Source organism: Pristis pectinata, chromosome 5 (assembly GCF_009764475.1).
Source record: "Pristis pectinata isolate sPriPec2 chromosome 5, sPriPec2.1.pri, whole genome shotgun sequence".
Lineage (NCBI taxonomy): Eukaryota > Metazoa > Chordata > Chondrichthyes > Rhinopristiformes > Pristidae > Pristis > Pristis pectinata.
The window spans coordinates 28311934-28326348 of NC_067409.1; the positions used below are offsets into that span (position 1 = coordinate 28311934).

The window sequence follows — 14415 nt, forward strand, 5'->3', positions numbered from 1 at the left end:
AGCACCTGTGGAAAGAAAAACAAAGTTAACATTTTTGGCTGAAGAAGGATTGAAATGTCCTCGATCTAAGATCCTCTTGGATGTCCTCTTTCCACAGATGCTGCCTGACCTGCTGAGTGTTTCCAGCATATATTGTTTTTATTTCTGATTTCCAGCATCTGCAATTTTTAATTTTAAATTTGAAGATGTACTATTAGCAACCTCTTTATCTCTCATAATCCTGATGAACTAGGGATTTGGAGTATTTCTGATTCATCCCTTGTTCTTGAGAAATCCTTTTCTCTCCAAGCCAATTATTTGACAGAAGGCAAAGAGTGGTAACAAAGGGGGCCTTCTCTGGTTGGCTGCCGGTATTCTGCAGGGGTCGGTGTTGGGTCCGCTACTTTTCACATTATATGTTAATGATCTGGATGACGGAATTGATGGCTTTGTCGCCAAGTTTGCGGATGATACAAAGATAGGTGGAGGGGCAGGTAGTGTTGAGGAAGCAGGGAGTCTGCAGAAGGACTTGGACAAGTTGGGAGAATGGGCAAAGAAGTGGCAGATGGAGCAGAGGGAAGTGTTCGGTCATGCACTTTGGTAGAAGGAATATAGGCATAGACTATTTTCTAAATGAGGAGCGAATTCAGAACTCGGAGGTGCAGAGGGACTTGGGAGGCCTGGTGCAAGGTTCCCTAAAGGTTAACTTGTAGGTTGAGTCAGTAGTAAGGAAGGCAAATGCAATGTTAGCATCCATTTCGAGAGGACTAGAATATAAAAGCAAGAATGTAATGCTAAGGCTTTATAATGCATTGGGCAGACCACATTTGGAGTATTGTGATCAGTTTTGGGCCCCATATCTAAGGAAGGATGTGCTGGCATTGGAGAGGGTCCAGAGGAGGTTTACAAGAATGATCCTGGGAATGAAGGGGTTAACACATGATGGCTCTGGGCCTGGAGTTTAGAAGGATGATGGGGGGATCTCTTTGAAACCTACCGAATATTGAAAGGCGTGGATCATGTGGACGTGGAGAAGATGCTTCCAATAGTGGGAGAGTCTAGGACCAGAGGTCAGAGCCTCAGAATAAACAACATACCTTTAGAACAGAGATGAAGAGGAATTTCCTTAACCAGAGGGTGGTGGATCTGTGGAATTCATTGCCACAGACGGCTCTGGAGGCCATGTCATTGGGTATATTTAAAGCGGAGGTTGATAGGTTCTTGATTAGTATGGGCATCAAAGGTACAGGGAAAAGGCAGGAGAATGGGGTTGAGAGGAAAAAATAAATCAGGCATGATCGAATGGCAGAGCAGACTCGATGGGCCAAATGGCCTAATACTGCTCCTATGTCTTATGGTCTTATCATAAAAATGGGATTGGAGGCAATAAATATGGGCAGCATCTAACTTGAGAGACACAAAAGGCTCACCAGTTGCCACTATTAAGTTCGGATTTTTTATTTGCAGTTGGCTAACAAATGAGAATTGATTATGGACCAAATGGCAAGAATAAAGTTTATCTCAGCGGTCCAGTTATGTTGAACACTGAGGCAGCTAGTAGAACTGCTGTCCTATAGCTCTAGTAACCTGGTTCAATTCAATCTCCAGTCCTGTCTGTGAGGTGTTTATACGTTCGCCTTGTGACCCTCTGGATTTCATCTATGTGCTCCAGTTTCCTTCCATGTGCCAAAGATACGCAGATTGACAGATCAGCTGGCTGCGGTAAATTGCCCCTGGTGTATACCTAGAGCAATAGAATCTGAAGGGAGTTGATGGAAATGTGGTGAGAATAAAATGGGATTGATGTATGATTAGTATAAATAGGTGCTTGATGGTCAACACGGACTCAGTAGATTGAAGGGCAAGTTTCCATGCTGTATGACTCTGCATCTCAATTGAACAGTGTCTAAATCTCATACATTATATTGATTGGAGCTCTAACCAGTGTTAGGTTTTGCCCATGATAATTAGATACTTTTGAATCTTTAGAGAGTCTTTGAAATTTTCTTCCTCAAAGGACAGGGGGAGAAAAGTCAATGAATATTCTTAAGTCAGACTTTGATGGATTCTTGATAAGCAAGCAGCTGAAGGGTTACTGGAGAAGTGTAGGAATCTGAAGTTACAATCAGATCAGTCATCTTATTGAAAGGCAGAGCACATCCAAGGGACCAAATGGCCTACTTTTAATGTTAATGTGTGTGTTCATATGAAATACTGGCAGAGATTTTGCAGTTGTAATTGTGGTTAAACTGTCAGTGTTTAGTACATTCCGCTGTAAAACTGACAGCAACTTCTTGAATTTACACAAGGTTAAATACAGAAATCCAGAAGTTGCTGTCAGTGATCCACAGATGTGAGACTGAAGGCTTCACAGATGATGATCATTCTGAAATTGATAACTATCTGATAGCTTCCACATTTTCATGTCTATTCAAGTTTTCTTGAGTTTTTAATGACATATTAAGCCAGAACAGATGCTGTTTCCCTTCTAATTAAAACATTAATTTTAAAAAAATTCAAATTCCTTCCTTTTATGAAATTGTTATTTTCCCTTCTGTATTAATCTCATGACTGTTGCACTTTTCAGTGAAATGTTTAAAATGTTAGATCTTGTTCATTGTAGTTTGCTATTTAAGGAGTCTTCAATGTGATTGCTAACTTGGCCTGTTTGATGGCATCACTGTTGCTGGGTGCCAGACATCCCCTATAGCTGTCATCAGAATGAAACTAACACCTGGAAGGGTGGTGATCGATGCTATACTGATTTCCTTTGGTGAGGCAGCTTTCTCATAGGTTAGTGGTAGGTTAGTGGCAAGTTCCACAGATAGCAGAATTTGGGCCACAAGGGCTGAAGCCATTAAGCCAACCTGGCATAAAAAAAATTATCATCTACTGTATAAACTATTTCCTCAAATAGTTTTAGCATCATTTAAGAAGCACAGTCACTTTTTGAGATTTACCTTACATTGACTGTAGGATACAGTTCTGCTTTTGCCATTGATTTTGGCACATGATTGCTTTGGATTCTTTGGAAAGCAAGAATTGACCTTTTCTTCTCAATAGTTTTTGATGAAGTTACAGAAAGTAAAGCATAGTTCTTTCCAGCACAATACTAATAACATTGACAGTACATGAGTATGATACAGTCTTCCATAGCCCCCATAATGTAGATCAGTTAATGTTTGTTGATGCGAACTCTTATTAAATTTCTGATGTTATTGTACAATAGTTGTATGTTGGGAAGATTTTGTGTTTCAATGGTTCTTTTAGACTCCATTTTTAAACTTTTATAAATATCTGACAAAATTCTTACTCTAGTATCCAGTCAGTGTGCAGTATAATCATATTTATTTCCAAATTTTAATTAGTGGAATGAAAAATAGCAAATCCTTGGAATTCAGCAATCATGCTACTTCCAGACTACACTATTTTGATCAGCACAATGGTGAAAGTCTTTTATATTAGCACTCAGTGTGGGGTATAACGCTATCGATAAATAAATCCAAAATAATAAGTATGACTTGTGGCACTGTGACCTTGGAAATGAAGGTTAAGTGAAATTTCTGCTCATTCACTTATTTAATTTTTATTTTGCTGTATTTCTTGTAATATTTCTTTGAAGATGTGTATGGTTCACTTGAAATGATCTCTGTTGCCTTGGGCCATGCCTTGCAGAGCTTGCTTGGTAATGTGGTAGCAGCTGTAAAGAGTCTAGCAAAGCAAAGTAACCCAGCAAAATAAAAGAGCTCACAGCTAACTCCAGATAGACAATGTCAGGATTCATTTCTAACTGCTAGACTGGGAACTCTAATCTTTGAAATGATGGTGGTCAACAATTTATTGGTCATTCACAGTGAATTGATGAAGATATATCACAATTTATTTTTTTTTAATCTGATTAAACTGTTATTGCCCAAGTTTTGTTGAAAATCCAGGATTCATTTGTTCATGGAAGTAAAATAAAAGTAGTTAAGGTTATAGTTCCAGATAATCAATATTTTTATTTATTCATTTATGGGAGATGTGTATTTTGGGAAGGCTAGCATTGAATCTTGTAAAGAAGTGGTAAACCCCATGTTGAACCTCTGCATTCTTTGTGAGTACTCCCACACTGTTACTGTGTTAAGAGTTTACAGAATTTAGATGCAGTGACATTGAAGAATGGTGCTTTACAATATAACTGCAATTAGCTGTTATTATTCACATGTTCTGATGGTTCAGCATCTAGTTCACCTGATTTTGTTTCCTGTGCTCCCTTTAAGTTTGCTGGGGCCCCATTTCCTGCACTCGCCGCTGCCTAGTTTCCCATCCTTCTTTTAAGCTCATCAGGGCCAGTTTCCCATCCTCCTTTTAAACTCATCTGGTTCACTGGAAAATTTATTATACTCCTGTACAACATCTAAAAGAGTGAATTGGAAGGATGGTGGTGTATTAATAGGAGTAATATCCAATAGTCTGGAAAATCTGCCAGTATCAGTGAAGTCCCAAGGGTTCTATTGGAGTTTCAGTGCATGTCCAAGTCAAAATGTTGAGGTTTTCAGTGATGGTGTTTCTATATATCCTGTGCCCTTTATTAATGGTAGAGATTGCAGGTTTGGTAGATTCTGTCTGGTTTATTTCAAACTGTTCAGTATGTTCAAAGGAATTTCAGGATCATCTACAGGGTAAGAAAAATTGCTTTCTCAGATTTTCTATCTTTATCTTTTTGAAATTCACATCCCTTTGCATCACCTCTGAAACAAACTATGACTGTTCAGTTTGAGGCACAGCTGCTAGAGAAAGAATTCAGCAGAAACAGGTCTTGATTTTAATATGTGACACAGTAAAATAAGTAGCTGAAGGCTAGGCACTGAAATGTAAGTGTGATGGAGGTTGTCCCAGAAATTCCCAGAATAAGAGAAGACACAATTTAAAGTCAAGTCCTTTTCCAGTGACCACCTGGCCTCCACACTCCAACCCCTGACTCTGTGCAGCTAGTGGTTTTCAGCTTCTGGACAGATTTCCCTGAATATCTTTGACCACAATTTCCAATGTTCATGAGGGCTGTATCTGATGTTTACTGAGCATGAGATAAACTTCTGCCCTCTACCATTGCTAGTGAGCAACTGACAACCTCCTGACTGTGTGCTTGAGAACATGGTGTTGTGGCAAAAGAATTGCCTTGTTCCCTTTTCACCTGGCCAGTCTCATGTTCTGTGAATTTTATTCAGATTTCTCCCAGTTGTCTCTTTCGTCTTGCAACTGTGCTTAGGTAGTGCTATTTCATCACTTGAGCTTCTGCTCCATTGTACAGGTATAATGGTTGCAGATCTGAAGCTGTATGTTCTTGCTCCCCTCCCAACACACTTCCAGTTTTCTCTCTGGTACCAAGCTATGTTCCCAGAAATGCCTATGAGCAGATTTCAAAAAGAATACTAGCCCGTGAATGCCAGCCGTAATATTCATAAATGACAAATGTATTGAGACCATACAGTGTTGTATAGATTAAAAAAAAGGATGTCAGCTAACGAAATCAGAAAGTTTAAAGAATTTGAATTGGTTGATGATAATTTACAGTATGTTTCCAAGAAGTTAGCAATCATATTTTAATAGTTCAGTTATGAATGTTAAAAGCTGGGCAAATAATGCAGAGAGTGTCAAAACAGTGAAGGGTATGTTGTTTTGATGTTTTATAGTTCCCTAGATATTCTAGAATGTTCATTGTAAATTGAAAGGTACCAAATAAACTCTAATATGTTATCAGGAATGCAGTGAAAGAGCAATTGAAAGACTGCAATATAATTAGATAGAGTTCAACCTTTTTAAAAGGACAGCAGCGTTTGACAAAACTATTGGACTTAATTCATGAGACAGGGTAGTTAAGGGGGAATTAGCAGATGAAATTTGTTTGGATTTTCACTTGCAAATTTGTTACATAAGATAAGAGCAAATGTTATTTAGTGTGTCTTCTTGTTAGAGGTGCAAAACAGTGTAGGGTTAACCAGCTCACTTTCAGGATGGTATCTCAGTGGCCAATGATTCAGCCTCAGCTTACAGATGGTTAAAACGAATGGACCAAGTTCAGTGGTTGTTCACAGCTTAGAGAAGTAATAAGTGAGGAGGATGCAGAGAATGCAGAGGAATGTAAATGTGTAAAATTTACAGGTTAAGTGGTCGGGAATGAGAGGGTGTGAGATATAATATGAGAAAATGAGGTTACTTACTTTGGTAAAAAAAAATCAAATAGTAGAATATGTTTTAAATGATAATGTTAAATATTGGAATTTGGGGATTTGCATGTCCATGTTACTCATCAAGTTTAACGTATGGTTACAGCAAACAATTAGGAAAGCAGATCATGTGTTGATCATTTTTTCAAAGAGTTCCAAAAAAGACAAAAGAAATTAAGAACAAGGTTCTCTGCTTCAATGGAAAAATCAGATCAGCACTGAGTATTGGAGATGTAGAGATAAATTGATATTCAGGTAATTGCTTCAGTTCAAAAAGCGTAAAAGCAATGTATTATCCCAGGAAGTGACATAATTGAAGTGGAGTTTATATTAAGAAAGGAAATATAATAAGATTTAAAAGAATTAATGGTCTTCTTATTGTCTCTTTATATTCTAAAGTCTGTCTTTTCAACTGTGAACTATTCCAAAATGATAATTGAACATGATGTTGCCAATGTCAATGTGTGAAACCTCTGGCCAGGGAATCGTGGAGGTAAACAGTAATGTGCTTCAAACAAGTTACTTAGAAAACCAGAAATGTTGTTTCAAAAAGTACTCTTTATGCACATTTCTGAAGATAGTTTTTTGCTTAGTCTACAGAGCATGATCCAAGTGAATATTTCTGTCTGGTCGTATTAAGATCCAGTTGCGGTCTTTTCCACTGAATTTGGTGAAAAATGAATTCTTTGTAAATTTCAAAAATAACACTAACTGTCCAATGTTGATACTTCTGCCTGGGTAGGGCAGTGTTCCCAACATCAACTTTTACATTGGAAAATTTGTCAAGACGCATTAAGCTGGTCTAGTTTTGTCTATGACTAGCAATAGAATGAAAAGTATTGAAATGAAGTTTCAATTAATCATATGCATCAGTTTAGAATTTAACCATATACCTTTGTAAGCCAGTTTACTTTCTAATGCCAGCCATTTCCAACTTCATTGCAAGCTCTGCAGTATTTACTTAACGAGAGCAAGATCACCTTAAAGGGAAATTCTGATGTGGTTCTCATCAACCCAATGTAACTTGATGTGGTCGGACAGCAGGAATGGAGGACCGTCAGTACAGCTGAAGAAGGGATACTTGTGGTAAAATGGAATAATGTAGATAAAATAAGAGGTTCAGAGAAAGTCCGTGAAGTTGGTCATCAAAAATTAAAGTATCGATTTTTACATTGGTGAGATTGTACTACAGAATTCTGCATCTCCTTTAATTACGCTTAGTAAAGGGAAGAGAATGTCCGTAAGCAGTAAATGGAAAAAAATATTGCAGCCATTGGTAATCTGAAACAAAAGCAGAAAATGGTAGAAAAACATAACAGTTCAGGCAGCATCTGTAAAAAGAGAAACAGTTAACATTTTAGGTCTGGGACCCTTCATCAGAAGTGAGAAAGAGAGAAACAAGTTAGTCCAGGTAGAAGATTGGGTGACCAATTTCCAGAGCACCTGTACAGGAAGTCCCCGACTTACGAACGCCTGTACATATGAACCGACCTTCGTGGTCTTAACGACCTTCGGTTCGTAAGCGGGCCCGGCCCCTGATCCTACCATGGCGGCAGTACACCTTCTTTGGCCCAACCCTGGGCCAAGTGCGCATGTGCAGCCGGAGCCATACACAGCCACGATCCCCAGGCCAAGTGCGCATGCGCGGACACTGTTCTGAGTTACAGACAAAATCGGGTTACGAACAGTCTCAAAAACGGAACTCGTTTGTAACCCAGGGACTTCCTGTACTTAGTCCACAGGAATTATCCTGAGTCTCCGGTTGCCTGCCACTTTAATTCAACTTCCCACTCTGACCTTTCTGCTTGTGGCCTCCTGTTCTGTTACAATGAGACCCAACCCAAGCTTGAGTAGAAACACCTCATCTTTCATCTAGATAACTCTCTGTTTGTATCAGGACTGGCCATTTTTGCCTGCCATCCCTTTTTTCCCTTTCTTTTATTTGTAGAGTTAGGCCTGCAAAACATTACATAGATAAAGGAGCTTAACTGCTCCTCAGTGGCCACATTATTTCACCTTATTGGAGAATTGACCTCTCCCACCTTCTCTGATTGGAAATGAGAAATAGAATTACAGAATACTGGATTCAAGAAGATGGGGTGCACAGGAGAAACTGGGAAAATATGAACCAAAAATGGATATTTTCTTCAAAAAATCACAAATACATTAAATGCAAATACCATTTGAAACTTGATTACTTTATGTTTTGGGATGCTGTAGGTAAATACTGGTGAAAAACAAACTAAAATTGAAGGAGCACAGGAAATAACTGACAGGAGAAAAAAAGGATCAGGGCTTTCAATGTTTTGAGTCGGCAGCAGATATATTATTTCCTATGGGAAGCTTATGAGCAGAAAAATATCTGGTCTGATTTGGGAAAGAAAGATCTAAGGAACTGTTTCTGACCTCTTAAGGCCATCACTGGAACATGTGGACCCAAGAACAGGAATGGGCCATTAAGCCCTCAAGTTTGTACTGCCCTTCAACTAACTTGGATCTGATCTGTGCTTAACTCATTCACCTTTATTCTCTGTACCCTCTACCTGAAAAAAATTGTCATATTGATACTTGAAAATTGCAGTTAACCTACAAAGCATGGTCCACTGGGTGAGTAATTTCCCCATCTCCACTTTGTGTGAAAGATTGCTTTCTGATATTATGCATTTTATGCTCTAATTCTGAGATTACTCTTTCCATGGATTCTTTCACAGAGCATCATTTCTCTCTATTAAGTCTATCAAACACCTCAGTCACTTTTTCACATCTTGAGTAGATCAACCCTCATCAAAACACATGAGAATATAAATTGTGTTTATCCAGCCTTTCATAATGATATAACCTGAAAAAACTCTGGTGTAGTTTGAATTTTCACCATATCCTAGACAATGACACAATGTATTTTCCAAAATTATATCCCCAAAATTAAATCAGATATGTACAACTGAAGTATTATTACTCAGTTATGAATTACAATCTCACTGAAATTAAGATCACCAGTCCCATAGCTCCTGAGGATTATGAGGGTACCACCAAATGTAGTGACAGAAGCTCAGATGAAGTTAACATTTCAGGATACTAAGGGAAACAAGGGAGGAGATTACTGGGGCTCTGAAGGAGATTTTTGCATCTTCACAAATGTTGTCCCCTGGTTCGAAAAGGACAGTAGGGTTAAGCCTGGAAACTTTAGGCTGGCAAGCCTTACATCAGTGGTGGGGAAGTTGTTAGAGAAAATTCTTTGGGACAGGATTTATGTTCACTTAGAAAGGCAGGGACTGATTAAGAGAAGTCAACACAGTTTTGTGCAGGGAGATCATATTTCAGAAAGCTGATAGAATTCTTTGAGAAGTTAACCGAGGAGATTGGTGAAGACAGGGCTGTAGATGTTGTCCAAACGGACTTTGGTAAGGCTTTTGGCAAGGTCCGGCATGGTAGGTTGGTCCGGAAGGTTAAGGCACATCGGATCCGAGGCATGTTAATGAACTGGATCCAAAATTGACAAGGTGATAGGAGGCAGAGAGTAGTGGTGGAGGGATGTTTTTCTGACTGGAAATCTGTAAACTGGTGTACTTCAGGGATTGTCGCTGAGACCTTTGTTTATAATACATATATAAATTAATTGGATGAGAATGTAGGCAGTATATCTTGTAAGTATGCAAATGACACAAAAATTGGTGGAGTCGAAGAAGCTTCATTAAAGATACAGCGGGAAATACAATATCCAAGAAGTATCCAGTCTTCCAAGACCTGAACTTCTGCCTTTATATACTATTACACAGGATGTATATCCATCTTGGGCGGACCTGGAATTGGTGCATTTAGCTGACCCACAGACATTCAGGTCACTGGCTCCAGCTACAAAAATCAAAGAATTAACAAAAGCACAGCATTCCCTTTATACAGCACCTTTGGGGGCAGTTCTGGAGAATGAGCAGATTTGCTGGCAGACCCAGATCTCTGAGATGTTACTTCCTGTCTGGTTTCCATGTGGAGTTTTTCACTTGATTAGCAAAGTTTTGTGTTACAATTAGTGCAATTGAAACATTGAAGTATTGAGTTGCAATTAGTGGAAGCATGTAAATATTAATCTGTATTAATGCTTACCTTAAAGCAGCTAATCTGCACTGCACATTAGAATTACTAACACCAATTGCAATGTGTTCTGTTGTGAGTCATACCTTATGAACAGAATCTGGCAGAACTTGCAAACACTGGACATTTTTTTTTACACCTGCTTTGTGATTGCAGCCTTTTGCATAAAAGTTGCCTATCCGTGCTTACCCTAATGGGTGAAATTAATCTTTAGTTGATGACTGTAAGCAAGTTTCAGGCATATGACTGTTGACTTCAGTGCAACTGTGTGCAACATTGAGTACAATGGACCATTGGCTGTTATTCCTGCACTTAGTGCTGGTGTCCAAGTCTTTCTCACACACGCCTTGATCCCTTGCTAAATAAACTGTCCAGGAACAAAGATGGTTATATTGATATTTTTCAGTCCTGTTTATAGGCTTGGTTCAACCATTTTGATGCAACTCCATTCCATAACCAACTTGATTTAACCAAATGTATGCACTAGTAAATAACTCTTTAAACATAATGTTTTTCATACTTAAGCATTTTTTTTGTGTGCATAAGTATTTGTTATCTTCCACACTCCATGTTTTTGAGGTCCTCCTGTGAGTAGTGAATGGTGGTCTGTTTTGCTGAAAGCTGACTGTACAGGACTCATTGAAGGCAATGCTTGAGGCCTTACCACCTGCAAGAAAAATGAGGAATGCTAGACCCTTGACCTCTCATAACTGTTGGAAGTTTTTGGAGAGTTTGCCTCCAATCCTCGCAGAGGCCTGTGAGCCTGACCTCTCTCCCTTGCTTTCACACCCTCTGTTATTTCCACCTCCTTTCTCCGCGCCCCCCCCCCCCCCCCAAACACTTTCCTGGTTTGAACTCCTCACCCTCCCCTCCCCCAGTATCCACAACTTTTCACTCATTGGTCCAACAACTCACTATCCCCTCCCCTAGCCTTTTATTCTGAACAATAACACCACCAGATATCTTCCTCTTCATCATATAATCTGAATGGTAGCACTCATTGAGTAGGCTTTGGTTTTGTGGCCCACTACAATATTCAGTACGTTAATTATTATTACTATTGAGGGAATGCTGCATTGATGAGGCTGTTCTCTTTTTGTTAGCCAGTTGATGCCCAATTTCATGTTTAAGTCAAGGTAAAAGACATTCCTTAAAGGAGACCAGGGAATAATCAGTGCCCTGGCCAAAATTCTCTTCTTAATAAATATCCCATTGTTGAGTTTGATTGTCTTGTATTGCCATGACCTCCCAATTCATTGCTGATTCTGGAGAGATTATAACAGGTTTTATTCAAAATTCCTAACAATAAAGGATTGAATTGATTAGGTTAGCTTTCCTTCCAACATTTCTAACTTTGAGGAAGTGCTTTGCCTTGTGAGTTTTCCTATGACGGCCCTGAGTATTTAAGAAATTTGCAGTATGGGCAGTTATAATAGTGAGTCATATCTTCCCTGGTTGAGAAAGATGATTTTGCCTGTTTTTGAAAGAAAATTGAGCTAATTTTCTTATTTTCTCAAAGCATGCAATCTAATAATTTTACGATTGGTCAAAATTCAGCAGTTGCTACTGCACAGTCCTCAGGGCCTGAGTTCAATTCTGACTTCCAGTGTGTGGAGTTTGCTCATTGCCCCTGTAATCATATGAGGTTCCTCTGAGTTCTCCAATTTCCTCTAACTTTGCAAAGACGTGCTTGTTGGTAGATTAATTGGTTACTGCAGATTATCTCTAAAGTACTTGGGTGGCAGGAAAATCGGGGGTGGGGGCAAAATTAATAGACACGTATGAGAGAATATGTCACAGGGAAGTGGGGAATGGTCCTGATGGGAATGTTCTGAGAGCGCCCATGGATTCGATGTGCTGAGAGCCTCCAACATAATGAGGAACACCTTGAATAACAAAAATATATAATTTAACTTCGTTGTCAAAGAATAGAGGTTTTGGAAAAAATTACAGCAGTTCTTAAAATGTGGTAGTTGCAAAAGTCTGGGTATTTTGGGTCATTACTTCTTGTGAAGTTGTAAGTGCTGACAGTTAATACATGTTTGACAGTTTCCTCTTGAGCAAAGAAATAGAAGCGGTAATGAATGCAGTGAAATTTTGACTGCATATTTCAGTATCAAGTCTCAAGATGAATTCTATTTTAGAAACATGAATCTTTATTTCAAAATATTTGAAGTCCATTTAAAGCACAGCATTGACTTGGGTGGAATTTAAAGAGAGAGTTAAGAGTCACTTTCATTCCGTAAGTTACGGTGGCCTAATTTTCCTTTTGCAATTAAAGATCTACATATAACTGTGTAATCATCTCCATGTCATCATAATTATTGGATTAATTAGAAATTCTGGTTTTGATATACATTTCTCATACCTCTTCTTAATACTTATCCTCAGCTATAGTTTCACAAGTGCTTACAGTCTACCAACTCCTCTCCCAAACAGGGTTTTTATAGCTGACAGTCATTAATGTTGAAAGATTGACTGTGGATAGCATCATGGCTGAACACATGCCAAGATTTTCTTAACGTTATTTTCCTGCTGACAGGAGCCAAATTGAAACAAACTAAGTACAATTAAAACCAATGTTGATGAGTATGTTGGGGTTAAGTAATTGTTATCTTATGTTAGTATGTATATAATGTCAAACAGGATCTCTGCTTAGCACTGAGTGAAGCCTTTTCCCCACCATTTTCCCAACCTCAGATGCTGGAGACCATTTTATTAAACTTATTCATTTACTAGATAAGACTGAGACTGGCAAGGTCAACATTTGTTGCATTTCCTCAATTCTCCATGAGAGGTGGTGATGAGCTGCTGTGTTCTACCTCGGTGAAGATACTCTCACACTGCTTTTGGATAGAAAATTCCATGACTTAGACCTGGAAATGATAAAGGAAAAAATGATATATTTTCAAATCAGGGTTGTGTGACTTGGAGGAGAACACGCACTTGCTGCCCTTGTTTCTCTTAGCGGTAAAGGTTACGGATTTGGGAGATGCTTTTGGAGTTATCTAGACAAATGATTATAGTGCATTCTATGAACGATACATGTGGTGCTGGTGCTGGAGGGATTGGGTGTGATAGATGGGTCAGCAAATAAATGGACAGCTTTATCCTGAGTGGTGTTGCATTTAGAGTTTTGTTGGAACCATGCACATCCAAGCAGGTGGAGAGTATCCCATCACATTCCAACTTGGTGCCTTGTGTATATGGAAAGGCATTTGAGTGTCAGGAATTGTTTTTGTTCAATGATGCAGGATGTGGCAATGAAAGTGCCATTGATTATCAAGGGGAAGTGGTGAGACTTTCTCCTGTTGAAAGTAGTCATAGGCTGGCAGTTGTGTTGAACCAATGTTGCTCGTCACTTATTCACAAAGAGTCATGAGCTATCTCTGTTTTGCTGCCTGCAGGCATGGGAGGTTTCATTTTCTGATCAGTTCCCAATAGATTTGAACTTCAAATCTTATGGAAGGAACAACATTAATGAGTCAGTTTAAGATGATTGGACAGTCCTGAGGAAATGTTGCAGCAATGATGAATGCAGGAAATTGAGACTAGCTGGGTGGGGACCATGGTTGGCATGGACTGGTTGGGCTGAAGGACCTGTAACTGTGCTGTATTGCTCTATGACTCTATGACTCAGTGTCCTTGGGTGGGGATGATTGACCCCAAGAATCACAATCATCATCTCTTATGTCACCTATGACTTGAACCAGCAGAATATTTATTCCTCACTATTCTATGACTTCAGCTTTGCCAAGTCTTTGTTGCTGCATGGAGTGCCTTGATCACTCTCTCCCTCCCTCAGCTTGGAACTTGGCTCTTTGGTCCATGTTTGGATCAAGGTCTGGAGAGGTCATGACAAAAACCTAACTGAGCATCAGTCATCCAGGTGAGTAATTGCTGCTCAACAGCACTGTTAATAGCATTTTCCATTACTTTATTGTTGACTGAAAGTGAGCTGGATTGTAATTAGTTGCACTGATTTGCCTTACCTTTTGTGGACAGGAGCTATCTGGATGATTTCCTGCATTGCGAGGTAGATGCCAGTATTATAATTGTACTTGAACAGCTGGGTTGGAGGCACACCTAGTTCTGGAGGGCAACTCTTTGATGATCAGCTGGGATGTTGTGAGGTTCC

At 39.2% G+C, this 14415-nt stretch overlaps 1 protein-coding gene across 10 annotated transcripts in view; it reads left to right on the forward strand.

Annotated features, from left to right (window-relative positions):
- Positions 1–14415, forward strand: part of mpp7a (MAGUK p55 scaffold protein 7a) — a 359286-nt gene that overhangs the window by 237461 nt on the left and 107410 nt on the right. The gene's annotated exons all lie outside the window — the stretch shown is intronic.